The sequence below is a fragment of the Mus pahari genome, chromosome 3 (assembly GCF_900095145.1).
Source record: "Mus pahari chromosome 3, PAHARI_EIJ_v1.1, whole genome shotgun sequence".
NCBI lineage: Eukaryota > Metazoa > Chordata > Mammalia > Rodentia > Muridae > Mus > Mus pahari.
In genome coordinates this window covers 22,552,239-22,567,141 of record NC_034592.1, presented here as the reverse complement: position 1 = coordinate 22,567,141, position 14,903 = coordinate 22,552,239, and the positions used below count along the sequence as shown (strand labels likewise).

Genomic DNA, 14,903 nt, shown 5'->3' with positions numbered 1-14,903 from the left:
CATGAGTATGGGTGGTCTGCCTGCCTATCTCGCTGCGCCAGGTGCATGCATTGCTCTTGGAGGCCAGAAGAGGGCATCGGAACAGGCAGAGAACCTACCTGCTGGCTAACCTGCCTGCCCCGCCTGAGCAGGTGGCAGAGAGCTCCCTCAAGCCCCTGTTACTTGCCATTCCTGTTAGGGCTTCTGTCCTCAGCCATGGTCGGGCAGGGCAGAGGGATAAGGCCCTTGACATAGGCCAGGCTAATCACAGTCCTATAAATAGGACCCTGTGGCTTGGGCTGAAATAGCTGTGCCAGCCCCCGACTCCACAGGCAGCAGAGTACAAACAGCCTAGGGGACGTCTCCTCTCCCCCACAGTTAACCGAAACTTCTTCAGGAAGTCATTATTCACGCTCCTTGGAGGCAGCGGATTGGAGCAAAGAGCCACACCTACCAAGAGGGAATCCTGGACCTGGGCCTAGACTCCTTTTTTTCTGCTTCTTATTTCCATTGCTTCTGCCTGGGACTCGGTTTCCCAACCTGTGAACTAGGGAGGTCAGTTGTGAGCCCTTGGGCCCTTCCAGCCAGGATGTTCTTGGTCTGCCTGTGGCACCCTCTGCTTTTCACACCTACTTCCTTGTGCCTTGCCCCAACAACTTGGAAATTGTGTTTTATCATCATCACCATCACCACCACCACCACCATCATCATCATCTCAGTCCTGGGACCCAATCCCAGGGCCCAGCCCAGCCTAGGCAGGCATTCTTATTATCTGCGCTATACCCATAGCCTCTGTTGTGGTGGTGGTTAGGATTTTTGAGAACCTAGACATCCTGAGTGCTGAGAGCCCAGGATGAAGACTTGAACAAGTCCTAACCAGTTCCCCCATGCTTGAACTTGGGCCAGACACCAGGGCTAAAGGCATTTCCAACACCCCCACCCCCCACCCCCAAATCTTCCTGGTGGCCTCTGTGAGCTCTGCCGGGAACATCTTGTTTCTGGTTCAGATTACAGACTTGTGGCCACAGAGGATTCCCCAGGGGAATAGCTTGTGACCCCGGCAGGGCCTTCACCAATGGTAAAACCAAGGCTGCCCAGTGTACTTAGAGCAGGCTTCTTGGCTCCCGCCCAGCCACCGTCCAACCCCAGTTCATGGGTGCAGAAAGCCAAACTGAGAGGGACTGGGGCCCCTTTGGGCTGGAGAGACAGTGGCTCAGATTCTCTCACCCCTGAATCCAGAGCTGCCAAGATCTGACCCAAGTCAGCCTAGCTGGACAGTGGGGACAGAGCCCAACGAGGACAAAGAACAGAGAGGATCAGGCTGGCTATTCGCTACTTCCCTCCCCCGCTCCCTCCCCTACTTTGTGTGTGTGTGTGTGTGTGTATGTATGTCTGTATCCATATATATGTGTATGTGTGTATGTCTCTGTGTGTCAGTGTATGTGTGTGTGTGTATCTGTGTATCTGTGTGTCTGTGTCTGTGTGTGCATGTGTATGTATTTCTGTATCTGTATAAATGTGTATGTGTGTATGTCTCTGTGTGCCAGTATGTTTGTGTATCTGTGTGTGTGTGTGTGTGTGTGTGTGTGTGTAATGAAGGGAAGTGACGGGGCTTCACTGGTAACACACATTCTCTCCTACCAGCTCTCAGCATTGCCTGCTCTGACCCGCCCTCCCCTTTGCCTTCCACCAATTGGCTGCTCTACAATCTTCTCCTTGACAGCCATCTATGTGGTGACCCAGAAAACTGAAACTAGCTTTCAAGGTCTCTCTAGACATCCCTGTCACCTCCTGCCACTCCCACTTCAGTCTCCACCCACAACGCACTTGTCCTCAGGCACATAGGGCTCCTCCAGGTGGCCAGCCCTTTATACATAATCCTCATGTCAGCCCAGTGCTAATCTCAGGGGCAGGGAAAGTTGACTGGCTCCCTGGAGGGCGGCAAATGCACTCTGGGTACCAGCCACCACTGTCTCCTCATGGATTAGAGTGTCTCTGCTCTTGCAGGATGGTACAGCTCACCTCTCTTTCCAGTATAGAAGTCAGCAAGGGTTGCCTAGGAAAGGGAGGGTGGGGCAAAGAGCCAAGAGAATCTTAGGAAAGCGCTCATTTCCCAGGACTTCTCAACATAAGGCCTCACATGAGGAAGCACTATGGCACTTCAGTGAGAAAAACCCTAAAGTAACACCATGTAGGGTGTGTGTGTGTGTGTGTGTGTGTGTCCATGTGTGTCCGTGTGTGTGTGTCCATGTGTGTCCGTGGGTGTCCGTGTGTGTCTGTGTGTGTCTGTGTACATCTCTGTGTGTGTCCATGTGTGTCTGTATGTGTGCGTGTACATCTGTGTGTGTCTGTGTGTGTGTGCACGTGCACGCACATGCGTGCACGAATATGTGATGGTTCCACTAATCAAGTTCCCCTGGTCTCCCACTGGGAAGCTCCTGAAAGCACCCAGTAGCCTGGAGTAAAACCCACAGTAAAGTCAGCATGGCCTTGTCCCCTTGTCTGAACTGTCCCCATTCCCTCTGAGGGACGCTCTCCCTGCCTAGCTCACCGTGCTGTCCTGTACTCAAGCTTTTCTGTACTGTCCACCTGCACCCCACCCCCACCCCCGTCCCCGAAACCGTCTCCTCCTCCTCAGGTGGCAGGAATGACTAGCTACACAAGACCCAGGATGCATGGCAAGGATTCATTCTTTGCCCATTCTCCAACACTCAGCTCAGAGCCTAAATATCTGTCAGGTGATTCTGGGAGTGATTGGATTCCAGAATCCGGTGAGCATTTAAGTCAGAAAAAACAAAAAGCCCAGAAAGGGTGGGGTGGGGCAGCTCAGGAAAACAGACAGGCCAGCCTCTCCCACAGCAAGGAAGAGAACGTTCTAGATGAAGAGAAAGCAATCAATGTGCCAGAGACTTGCGACAAGGCTATCTGCGCATCTGACAGGACCCCAGGTCGTCTTGCTCACGGGGGGTACAGGATAAGGACAAGCAGGCCGGCTCAGCGAGTGCTCATACTCAGCTAGACCCAAGCAGGTCTGCTTGTGGCCCTGCATCATTTGCAGAAGCTGGGCAGGCAGGGAGAATGCAAAGTCCTTGTGACATTGCTAGCAAACAAAAGTACACGCAGAAAGGGACACTCCTTACTGATAAAAATCTCTCAGAGGTTATGGAGCAAAAAACGGCACCCCAGAGGCCAGATGTCATTCTTCAGTGTCAGTTGGGGCTGGGCCAGGCCTCTGTCTGGGCCTAGAGAACCTTCTAGGAAGCCCTAGCTCCAAGGACTAAGTGTGTTGATGACCATCGCAGGCCCTTTTATCTAGACTTTAAGAGGGACAGTAGTCGGCTCCTGTCATTGTTCAGAAGCTAGGTGTGGTGCAGAGCTGAACAATGCAGGCACTCACTTCCTGATGCTTGGGGCAAGCAACAGGGCTGGTCACTGATGCCATGGGCTGGAGGCTTTCTCTTCATACAGTAAGAAATTTTCTTCTGTTCAGGACTGAAACTCTGTCACAGCGACCCTCCTGGCTTTCCGGCACACAAAGGCCTTTGGCATCTACAGGCTCATCTGATGCCCCCCACATCCCTGTTAGATGTATGGGGTTTGGGGGGGTTGCAGGGTTGCACAGTGCACCTGCCTTACAGGGAGGAAAACCACTTGGAAAGCAATCGGGGCCTCCTGGCTGGGAGCCCAGCTCTCTGCAGGCTCACCTGGAATCCGATAAGTGGGCCTGTCCACCCAGCCAGGTAGCAGTGACTCATCCACCCTCCCGTGACTCACACTCCTCAGGTGCCTCCTAAGGTCAACAAGAGGGGGACTTGATGGCCACAACCCAACTTCTCTCACCTCTCTGCCACCTGCAGGGAGACTCCCTGCCTCTCCTCCTCCTCATGGGGAATCTGCCCCATCATACACGGGGTCCCCGAATGCTTGAGAACACAGCAAGAAGCATATCCCACAGCCTGTGTGGGAGCAGGCATCTGAGAACTCAGCCCTCCCGCGTCATCCCTTGCCCTAAGGGATCCCCTCGCCTGCCTTCCCCTTGTTGAGGAGCAGTTAACAAATTAACAGTACTGGCCACAAGAGAAACCTTTAAATCCACAAAGGCTCTTCAGCCACTTCCACTCTGGAATCATCTAGACTCCCCTGGACACCGGGTGGACAGTGGCTCTGTGTTGTTCTACTTACCTTACAGGCTGCACAAGGAGAGAGTCACTCCGAGAGGAGACGCTATGACAGCAGCTGAAGTGCCGGAAGAGGAGCTGGTGGTACCTGGAAAAGGGTCCAGGAATCTCAGTGTCAAAGTCTGAGGCCACGTGGGTAAATCCCTCCTACTTACATACACCTCTAGCGACAAGGCACTCACTTCCTGCTAGCACTGCCCACACCTGCTGCTGGAGGGTTGGGCCGGGTAAGAGGGTGCCTCGGGATGCCAGGCCATGAGCTCCTTGGCGGAACTGCTTTCTCTGAGGCTGTGGTAAGTGCCACACCCAGAGCATGTTAGATGAGGGGCTGAAGGACCATCCTTTATCCTAGACCCAAACCAATGGTGGGTTGTACAGCCGAGTCCTCTGGCCTCTGTCAAGAAGGAGACTCAGGCCCACTCCGGAAGATCTTGCTACCCAAACTGGCTTCTCCCTGCCAAGGGGAGAGTCAGGATGCTCGTACTGAGGGGCCTCACGGGCTCCTCAGATGAGAATACAAGCCCCTTCCTTAAACACAGTATATAGCAGGCATTGCTGATGGTTTCTGCAGTGTCGGTAGGTGATACAGATGTACAGCAGTGGCCATGGAGCCACGGGCAGAGAGGTCAGAGGTCACACGTTTATCTGGGCCTGGGGAACTGGATTTCAATGGCAACTTTGCAAGCCTTTCACAAATATCTTGCAGAAAAATCCTAATCCTAATTCCTAAGGGCAGGGCAAAGCACGTTGGGGGTCTGGTTTTGGAAATGACACCATCTACTCCAGTCCAGACTCATTTGTTCACTTGAGGGGCTGCATAGGTTCCCAGATGCTTCACGGTCAGCCATCACCTCCCATCCACCATCACGCAAGGGTCCGGGCAGGCATCACCCTCCTCAATCTCCAGTTCTTCCCGCCAGCTCAGCCTGACTACCCCAGAACACACCTCAGCTCTCCACCCGGACTGCCACTGCACGGCTGGACAGTCCATCTGGGACTCCTTCACAGTGCACCCGCCTGAGATAAAGAAAGCCCAGACCATATCACCAGGTTGCTCTGACTCTGCTGGGCTCTGAACAGCCCCCAGATGAACCCCCTGAACCACAGTTCTCATCCTTGGGCATCTTCGGTCTGTGCCTGCCAGACTCCAGCCAGACACAAGTGTGTTCTATCTCCTGTATCCTCTGGGTAATCTTTGTGTGCTCTGTTTTCTTGAATTCCCTCAGTACCCCAGAGCTTCTGCCACACGAAATTACAGCAGCCTATTTCTGTATTGGGCTCTCCCTACAGACTAAGATCTGTTTACGCTATTCCAGACCCTGGCCCACTGCAACTCCGGCTATGCCAACGGCAGAAGCCAGTGCTTGTACACATGCTTAACACATGTGCTCGCAGGCACGTTCCCACAGAGCCTGCTCACAGTACAGATGCTGCCATCTATGGGTAGGAAAAGGACTTTGTTCTCCTTGAGAGTGCAACATCAGGTTTCACGCCAGGCTGGGTTTACAGTGAGCCCCAGCTAATTCTAAGTTTGAGGGGTTTCCCTATCTGGAATCTTAAGACTGCAACAACTCAAAAGCAAGCTCTCCAAACGATGTTGGTACTAGCTAGGTCCCTACCTCCACATTCCCAACGGTGCAAGAAAGAGCGGGTTTCTGTGGCAGTCCTCACCAGCCCAGCTCAAGGTCTCTGGTTCTGAGTCTGCCGACTGAACACCTCAGACCTCAGGAAAAGGAGAGAGAGTCGGGCTGTCCATCATGGAAAGGCTGGCCTCTGACCAGGGAGCTCACTGACAGTGTGCACACCACCTGGGGACCACACTGATCTAGTCTAGGCTGCTGTGAGGGAATGTTCATTCGGTCTGTGGGTGGCAGAGGCTGCCTCAGTGGCTCTTTCCTTCCTACAAGGCCCTTCCTGAGTCGTCAGGAGGATTGTTGGGCTTGATGGCCAGTCACACCAAAGGATTCAAACGGGCCATCTCCCATGACAATAGCTGCCACTGTCTGCACACCTACTATATATCGGATTCTACAGGCAATACAGTAAGTCTGCTGGGCAGATATTACTACACACACCTTGCAAAGCAAGACCCCAGGCTCAGGGAGGCAAAGTAAGGTGCCGTGAATCTGGTCACAGCTAAGATGTTGAGGCAGTTGCCACCAAGTCAGACTGCCTCTCTTAAGCCTAGCTTGTACCTAATACCAAGCTATAGAAGGCTAGGCCTCCTGCTCACTTAGAGAGATACCTGAAGCTTTGCTTGCTCAGGTTTACAGCAAACTTCTGCAGAGGGTGGGTTTTTCCTCCTTTCTTATTTATTTATTTGTCTATTGGCTTTTAAAAACCATTCTTAAATCAGGGCCATACAGAAACAGACTGAAGCCCCTCTGGCCCAGTTAGTCATTCACATATTTACTGAGAACATGTTTATCATCTTAAGTGTGAAACCTTCTGGTGGAGATGCTTATCAAAGCTACATTGCAGGTCCTTCATCTGCCTTCTCTCCCGTCAGATGGCTTCCCACTGAATCAGTCTCTCATACTGTAAGGCCCTACCTCTCCATGACTTAGCAGAAAACTATCTCAACAACTGCTCACATGCTAGAAACAGTGGAATAACGTCTGACCCAGAGTTCAAAGAGAAGAAGAAGCCCACAGGATGGGTAGAAGGAATCCCGAGGGTGAGATAGCAAGAGACAGGGTGGGGCAGCTCGTGGGTGGAATGCTTGCCCAGTGTGCACAGAGCTCTGGGTTCTATGCCCAGCTCTGAAGAAAAGAAAAAAGTGCCAGGATCTAGACTGGCTATTTATGCCTTATCAATAGACTTACCTTTTAGATATTCAATCTAAATTATCAATTGATAACCTGCCCCCCTTTTTGTCTTTGAAACAGGGTCTCATTTATCCCAGGCTACCCTTGAATTCAATACACAGCCAAAGGTGATCTTGAATCGCTGATCTTCCTGCCCACTATATACAGGTGTGCACCACCACGCCCACGTTAGCATTCCTGGGACCTAACTCAGGGCTTCAAGCATGTTATGTGAGCACTCTACAGTCCTCAGTTGAGAATCTTCCAATTCAGTATGGCCCCCAGGCCAGCAACATCAGCATCGGCTGGGAGTTCATTAGGATGCAGAGTCCAGGCCCCAGCCCAGCCTACACATACATTCTCGCCGATTCTCTGGGTGGTCTGTGGACATGGTGAGTTTGGGGAAATCTTTAAAACATCATTTCTGTCCCCTTTCAATATTGCTAAAAGGAGTCTAACCACATCTTCCCAGGTGCCATGGTGTCTCCTCCCTAGACCCAGCCCTAACTGGGTAGGAAAACAGATTTAGTAAGAGAAGAGAAAGCAACATTCACATCTCACAGAGGAGTGGGAGCCGAGTTACAGACCAGGTTAGACCAGTGAACAAATGACTTATCCCAGCTCAGCACCCAAGATGAGCTAGGGGCATGGCCATGGCCAGGATCCTCAATCTTTCCAAGCCCTTGGGTTGCAGAGTAACCAAAATTATTTTGATTTGGATGTGTACTTTTGAAATAACCTAAGTGATGCCCCCTTCCCGGGGCCCCCCAGTGGGTGTTTGAGACACACACACTCTTTCGGAGGCTTGGGAACCCCAGGATTGGGGACCCCAGGCTTGGGGAGTGAAGAGGTGGCAGGCACTAAGCAGTTAGCCCATCTGTGCAGGCTGGATCTGGAGACTTGTCAGGTGAGAAGAGTCAGGAGCAGTATCTTGTGCATCCCAGACACAGAGTGTGGAGGCAGAGAGAAGCTTGGTGTGGGCACCGGAGGGATGCTTAGCATGGTGGAGAAACTGGGGCCTCCAGAGCTGACAGGGCCTCCGATTAGAGCCCAGCATCTTTCCCTTCAGCTGCCAACTAAGCAGTGTGACAGGGGCCTGGAACTGGGGTTCTTCTAGGAAAATTCCATGTAGGGATTGAGGGTGAGCCACCCCAGGAGCCCTGACGCCAAGAGAAACTCTTGGCCATTATGTTTATTTCCTGGCTTTTGTCTCTTTTTTCCCTTCTACACTTACCACTCCGCTATGAGCCAGGCAGAGGCAGACTGCAACTCTCCCGCTCACCATCATTTCGGGCAAAACCGCGAATAAATTAATTTCCCATCTCTCTATGGATTGTGTTGTTTTTCTCATAACATGGGGGGGACCCTTTTGAACTACGGGAGGGATAAGAAGTCCCAGTTCTCTGCAGTATGGGAACAATATGGGAACGTGCAGATGTATTCAAAGGACTGATGGGGGAATTCCCTCCCAAATACTATGGTCTGCTGTATACAGGTACTCGCCACAAAAAGAATTCAGCTTGGTTTAACATCAAGGCCTCTAGCAACAATGTTTCCCACCCTTGAAACTGTGTAAGACTTTCCCAGGAGCCTCCTGATGGAGTGCAGAACAGATCCAGCAGATGAGAAGGAGGTAGGATTGCCTGATAAACTACTTCATGTCCATTTAAACTTGAACTACAGATATGCACAGATTTTTCTTTATACATATGCCCCCAAATATTGCAGAGAAGATGGTAACACTAAACAATTATTCATTCTTTATCTGAAATTCTAATTTAACTAGCATCCTGTTTTCTTAGATGCTAAATATGGCCACGCTAAGGGCAGAGCTTGAGATTCAGCATTTCTCAAAAGCTCCCAAATGCAGCACTGCTGCATCCAAAATACCATTTACAGCTATGAGAATGGAATTTTATGCAACCATGAGTTCTACGAGGTTTTTAAAAGACCATTTATAGAGTCAGGCAGACAGTTTCCAACTTCTAAAGGAGTGTTCTAGAATGGAGTGTTCTCATGCTTTATTGAGAAATGCTCTAGGAGAGTGCAAAGCGCACAGAGTCCAGGCTAGCCCATGAAAATCCTACACTGAATGACATGCATCGACTGGCTTCTACTTCCTGGCCAGAAGCTCGAGAAGCCAAGAACACATGACCACAAAAAAGAAGAAAAAAGACAAAACAAAAATAACAAAAAAACAACGGCCCTCTCCCTTTTGCTTTGGTCCCAGGGTATTTTAAATCAGACAAGAAAACAGAAATTCCAAGAGTCTGAATGACCTACGCTGGCAAAGTACCATGTCATCACTCCTCAAGACCCTAGGAAGGGGTCGGGGCTCGGTTGGGGTACTTGCCTGGTGTGGAGCTCTGGGTTCAGTCCTCAGGACTGCATGCTATCAGGCACAGTGGTGCATGACTGTAATCCTCGCTTGGGAGAAGGAGGTAAGAGTTCAGGTTATCCTCCAAGACATAGTGACTAGCCAGCCTGGACTATAGGAAACCCTAAAAACAAACTAACAAAAATGTAGGAAGCTGGTGTTGAAATCCTAACTTTACTCTTGAACCCAAAGCCCAGAGAGGCAAACTACTCAGGACTGAACCGCAAGTGCAAAGAGAACCAGGCTCCCTCTGCTCTTTGGCCTAGAATCTCAACTCTACCTTTTTCTGATGCTTGATTGTGCAAAAGATTTGCTGAGAGAATGAACTGAAGTCTAATGTTTTAGAGAAGTGGTCCCTGGATCAGAAGTTTAGGACAGCTAGACTTTAGATATCCAGCTACAGTACTCCTTCAAGAATACCATTTCCCCACCAAGGGTGCTAGGAACAGGGGCCACTGTTATTCTTCCTGAGTAACAATTTGACAAAAATGTAACAAAAGCTATAAAACGCATCACAACTGAGCCAGGAGCTCCATTTGTAATAATGAAGGAAGAACTCGGGGGCAAGAGGTAGTTGAGTGGGTCGAAACATTCTCTGTCAAGCCTCATGACCCCCAGGGTGGAGAGAACATATTCCATAAGTCTTCTGACCTCTGTTCCCCTGCCTTGGCATGTACACACACACACACACACACACACACACACACACACACACAACTGTAAATAAAAATTTTAAAAGAACATATTAAAAAATTACTTACTAGGATGGACTTACTCCATGGACAGGCAATGGACAGATACACTTATATACACATAAAAATAAAGAAATAAATTTTTTTTAAGAAGGAAAATACCAGGAAGGAAACATACCAAATGTTTGTAATGGTGGCAGTTATGGATAGTTCTTTGGGTTTGTTTAGTTGGTTTTGGTTTTATCCTTTAAAAGAATTTCATTTTCCAAATTTTCTATCACAAGCTTTTGTTACCATGAGGAAGGAAGGCCCATGAAGAGACAAAGCACGTCCCCCAGTCGGGTCACTAAGCCACCCTGCAAATTTAATTAGTATTTACTCAGCCCAGCCCAGCCCAGCCCAGCCACAGCCTCTACAGCAGAGAAATCAAGAGCCCCACCCTCAAGGCTGACTTACACGGAATAAATATATATATCTTTTGCTTGATAAGTACTTGAACCAAATGATAGATCTGTTGAGGTTGGAAAGTAACAAGACACCCTTTGCTTAAGCAACTTAACAAACTAAAGAAAGCTCACTCCCACCGGCCAGGCTCCCTCAGAACATTCCCCACCAGGCTCCATGGCTCAGACCCTTCTGGAGTCTTCTCGAAAAAGCCAGATTTGGAGAGACTATAACCAGAAAAAACAAACAAAAAACAAATAACAAAACAAAGCTGAAAACTGATCAGGTATGGTGGGGCACATTTTTAATACCAGCACCCAGGAGCAGAGGCAAATGGATCTCTCTAAGTTCCGGGCCAGCCTGATCTACAGAGTGAGTTTTAGGATAGCTGGAATCCATTAAAAAAGCATGCGGACACCAAACCTTACCCTTCATTTTGTCAGCATTACAGATGGGACCCCAACCCAGGCTTTTAGCTGCCTAGCCTCACCCACCACACCCTCTGCTTTTCTCTCCCCTACCCTGCAATTGCCCCTGTGGTCCCAGGCAAGGCAGGAGCAAGTAGGCACACCTCTCAAGAAGAGGGGGAAGGGAAGTCAGAGGCAGAAGGAACTAAGCCTGTCTGTGGTCTCCAAGTTCACAAACCACATCAGGCTGAAATATGACACACGCTCATTCAGCTGGAAGGAAGGAGATATTTTTACTTAACCTCCCTCAGCTGCCTAAACACTGATCGCCCAGCCCCGCCACCATCACACTTAACTCCTGGGATCTGCTTTTCTCTGCTTCAGCCCACATTTTCTTACAAGGTAAGAGGGCAACTCACTTTTCGGAGCTTCTTGGGGATGTCTAAGAGTTTGTCAAACAGTAGAAAGGAAGAACACAGTTCTGGCTGGGTGCCCAGCTAACAAAAGACCTTGCCTGGGTCCAGGAGCATTAATTTCCTAAAAATAGAAAGGAGACTGATCCACACTCTGCAGACCTGTTGATGGTAAAGAACATATGTGTTTATAAATAGTTCCGAGGGCTCTCCAGTGTTCCCAAACTGTGCATACCAAGTCCCTAGCACACATGTAACAGCTGCATGCATGGGGTGGGGTGGGGGGAGAGGCACATCTGTATCTCCAGAGCTGACAGCGGGGGGGACTAGAGATCCATGGATCCCTGGAGCTCCTTGGCCAGCCAGCCTACTGAATTGTTGAACACAAGGTTCACTGAGGGGCCAGAGAAATGGCTGAGCAGAGTGACCACTTCCTACACATGCCTGAGTTTGGTCCCCAGGGCCCATATAAAGGTGGAAGGGGAGACTGACTCTACAAAGCTGTTTTCAGACTTTCGTGTGTGTGCCCACACACATATATCACATATCCACACAGTAATAATAAATTAATAATAAATACAAACTTAATAAAATAAATAAAGTAAAAGTGATAGGAGATGCTTGAAATTGACCTCTGGCCTCTGCAAATGCACCGATGGATGCACACCTGAGTACACTCACGCACATACATGCGCCCGCACACACACACACACACACACACACACACACACGCATGCACGCCTACGCTAGCACTTGTAACTTCTCTTTCATTCTCTTGCTCTCTAACCTATCACCTCCGGTCAGCAAATACTCAAAAGTTGTGGGCTGGAGCTAGAAGAGTTTCCGTGAAGAAAACCAGAGATCAATGTCTCAGAAAAGCACTACAGGCCCGAATGATACCATCTCTATGGCCAGACAACATGTCATCTAAGAGCCAAATTGCCCTTCTGGAGTTAGGGGGAGGGGCCCACAGACTCCAGATGACCAAGAAACACCACGTCCTCCCTCCTGCGTACAGTTCTCCCTGTGACAGTGCGTGTCCTTGCACAGACCACTGTTCACAGTGGGACAACCAAGACAAGGGAGCCTGTGTGACTGTCCCTCGTTTCATAGCTATAGTCTCCTTTAATTTAAAATTATTTTCTTAAGAAGAAAAACAGCAACAGGGAGACAGTGACAATAACAGTATCTGCCTGCGAGCTACACCTCATCTGTTTTCAGATAAAAATGTCCAGCTCCCATAACCCTGAAGCTGAGTTTCCAGGACCTGCCATTATACTGCCCAGCAGGCATTGCTCTGGGTTGGATCTACCTGCTGACCACCAGGCCACCTCCTCAGGGCCTCCCCATGCACTCCTACCTCAGCCACTGCATTAATGAGAGTTCTTGGTCACTGCCCTGGTGACAAACCTTTCCCAGCATCCTACTGCCTGTCAGCTCTGCCTTCACCTAACACTCTCTCAGTCCCAGCACTTCAGCTCTGCGCCCTCCATTCTAGTCATGAAGGATGCTCAGTGTCTTTGCACAAGCTTCCCCACTTCTTAGAATAGTTCCTTCCCCAGCCCTTTTCTCCTGGCAAACTGTTACTCATTTCCAAGGCCTGGCTCACCCAGACACAATTAGTCACCCACTCTTACATGGCTGAAGAAACTAACTATCATCTAGATGTATCAAGATGGGGAGTTTAGGGAGCTCTCCTTAGGGCTCCTGGGCCCCACCAAGGTCAGGACCAGAGCACAAGCCAGAAAATGCCACATCAGGGTAGGAGGGAAGGAAACAGATTGACAGGCAAGCTTCCCCTGGCTCTGAAAGTCCCTAATAAAAAGACTATGGAAAATTCTGGAGTAAACTCCCTCCCCTGGTTCACACGGAAACCTTTGGTGCTGTGTAATTTACACAAGTGCCAAGCCAAGTTCCCTTGGCTCTTTATGATTTCCCTGGCATTTACAAATAGGGAGGCCCAAGAAAGGGAAAGCTTCTGAAAGAAGCTGGAAGCCGCTGGTCCCTTGTTCACATCCTTCATACTTTAAAATCCCCCAAGGAATAGCAACCTCATCCCCAACTGTATGGGACAGGGTGGGGCCTCTGGCCTTCACAGCATAGACAATCCAAGACTCTAGGGTCCCACAGGAGTCAGAAAGAGTGGGCTGGACCTGGGTCTATCCCCTGCCACTGTCTCACTGTGTGACTCAGGCCCTTGGGTCACACTCAGTGATGCGGTGCAACTCCACAGAAAGGGGTCAGTACTAAGTGGCTCAGCGGCCCTGGTGACCAGGTCAGAAATATGGTCTGTAGCAATGGGACAGGAAGGTTAAGTCTTCCATTAGTCCCAGAGGCCAAACAAAGCCAGAGGCTATGGCAGTCCACGAAGGCTACCTTGAGGAACACCAGGAAGGACTCCTGGGTCTTTTAAAGGGTTCACCTCTGCTCTGTGGAGACCGCAAGGACTGAATAAAAGGATGGATGTCTGGGCTGAGGAGAACCTACAGTCGGATCCCCTGCTTGCGGGCTCCCCAGCTCCCAGACCTCCCAAGTCTGGGGCTTCCCCTACAGGCTCATCAAGCCCACAAATCCAGAGTCCCGGCCTATGGGGAAGTTGCTATAATAGAGTTGGGGGAGGGGCCTGCAAAGTGATGGAGGGCCAGAGACAAGGTTCTAATTACTCAAAAAGGAGTTGGTGTTCAGTCAGAAGTTTCCTCTCCAAGCCTGAAGGGAACACAACACAGCAAGGCAGGAACGAAATAGCTAGTACCTTCAGGTAAGTCATGAAGAAGTCAGGCACCTACAAGGAGGAACTTTCTAACAGTTTCGGGCCCCAAGGAGGAAGGTATTGCTCATGAGTGAAAGCTCCGCTTTCCTCACCTAGCCACTGTTCAGCCGGGCGTGGGCAGTCACCTGCATGCGGAGTCAGACACCCCCAAAACAACAAAGACTCGGGTCCATTGCCCCGCACTCAGGTGTGGGGATCAGGGTGAGGTCCGGTGCCTGCAGCACAGCGGATCTAGGCGTGGCGATAGCACCACTCCTCTTCTCCTCTAGCCCCCAACCACAGTCCTAGGTCCCCTAGAAGAAAGCCAAAGTGAGCGAGCACCTCTTTTCTCCCGCGATCCCCGCGCGTGGGCCCAGCTCCAGGCTCACCCGATCTCGGATGGACACAGGAGGGAGAGGAAATTCAGCTCGGCCTACGACCCCAAAAGCCTGGGACCCGGGCGGCCAGCTTCCCTACCTGATGCAGCGGAGCGGGCGACGGCGACAGAGAGAGCGACGGCTCGGTCCAGCTGTGTGCTCAGCTGGTTCCTGGCGTTGGGGCGGGGTGCGCTGTGCGAGCCGCAGGGTGGGCAGGGCACGCGCCGGAGCCGCCCTCAGCGGGCGGGGCAGGCTGGGGAGGAGAGCAGCTGGGAGGATGTGGACTCCAGGCTAAGCATTCATCCAGTGCACAACCGCTTCCTCTGTCCCGAGAAAGGTGTCAATCAAGCTGTCTACGGTCCATAGAAGGAAACTGAGGCTCGGAGCGTGGAAGGCAGATCCGAAGGGGCCTGAGGTAGTGGGAAGGAGACACAGGATTACACTTAGTCTAGACTCGGGCCAGAGAGTGTAGCGAGGGTA

The 14,903-nt window shown here is 50.6% G+C and overlaps 1 protein-coding gene across 1 annotated transcript in view; it reads right to left on the bottom strand.

Annotated features, from left to right (window-relative positions):
* The window catches only part of Gsn (gelsolin), a 51,450-nt gene extending 36,806 nt beyond the window's left edge, over positions 1-14,644 (bottom strand). Inside the window, exons 1-2 of the mRNA XM_021194316.1 lie at positions 14,524-14,644; positions 4,162-4,245 (exon numbers count right to left, since the gene is read on the bottom strand). The gene's annotated coding sequence lies outside the window, so the exon portion shown is untranslated. The remainder of the gene's footprint in view (positions 1-4,161; positions 4,246-14,523) is intronic.
* Between the last annotated feature and the right edge of the window lie 259 nt (positions 14,645-14,903).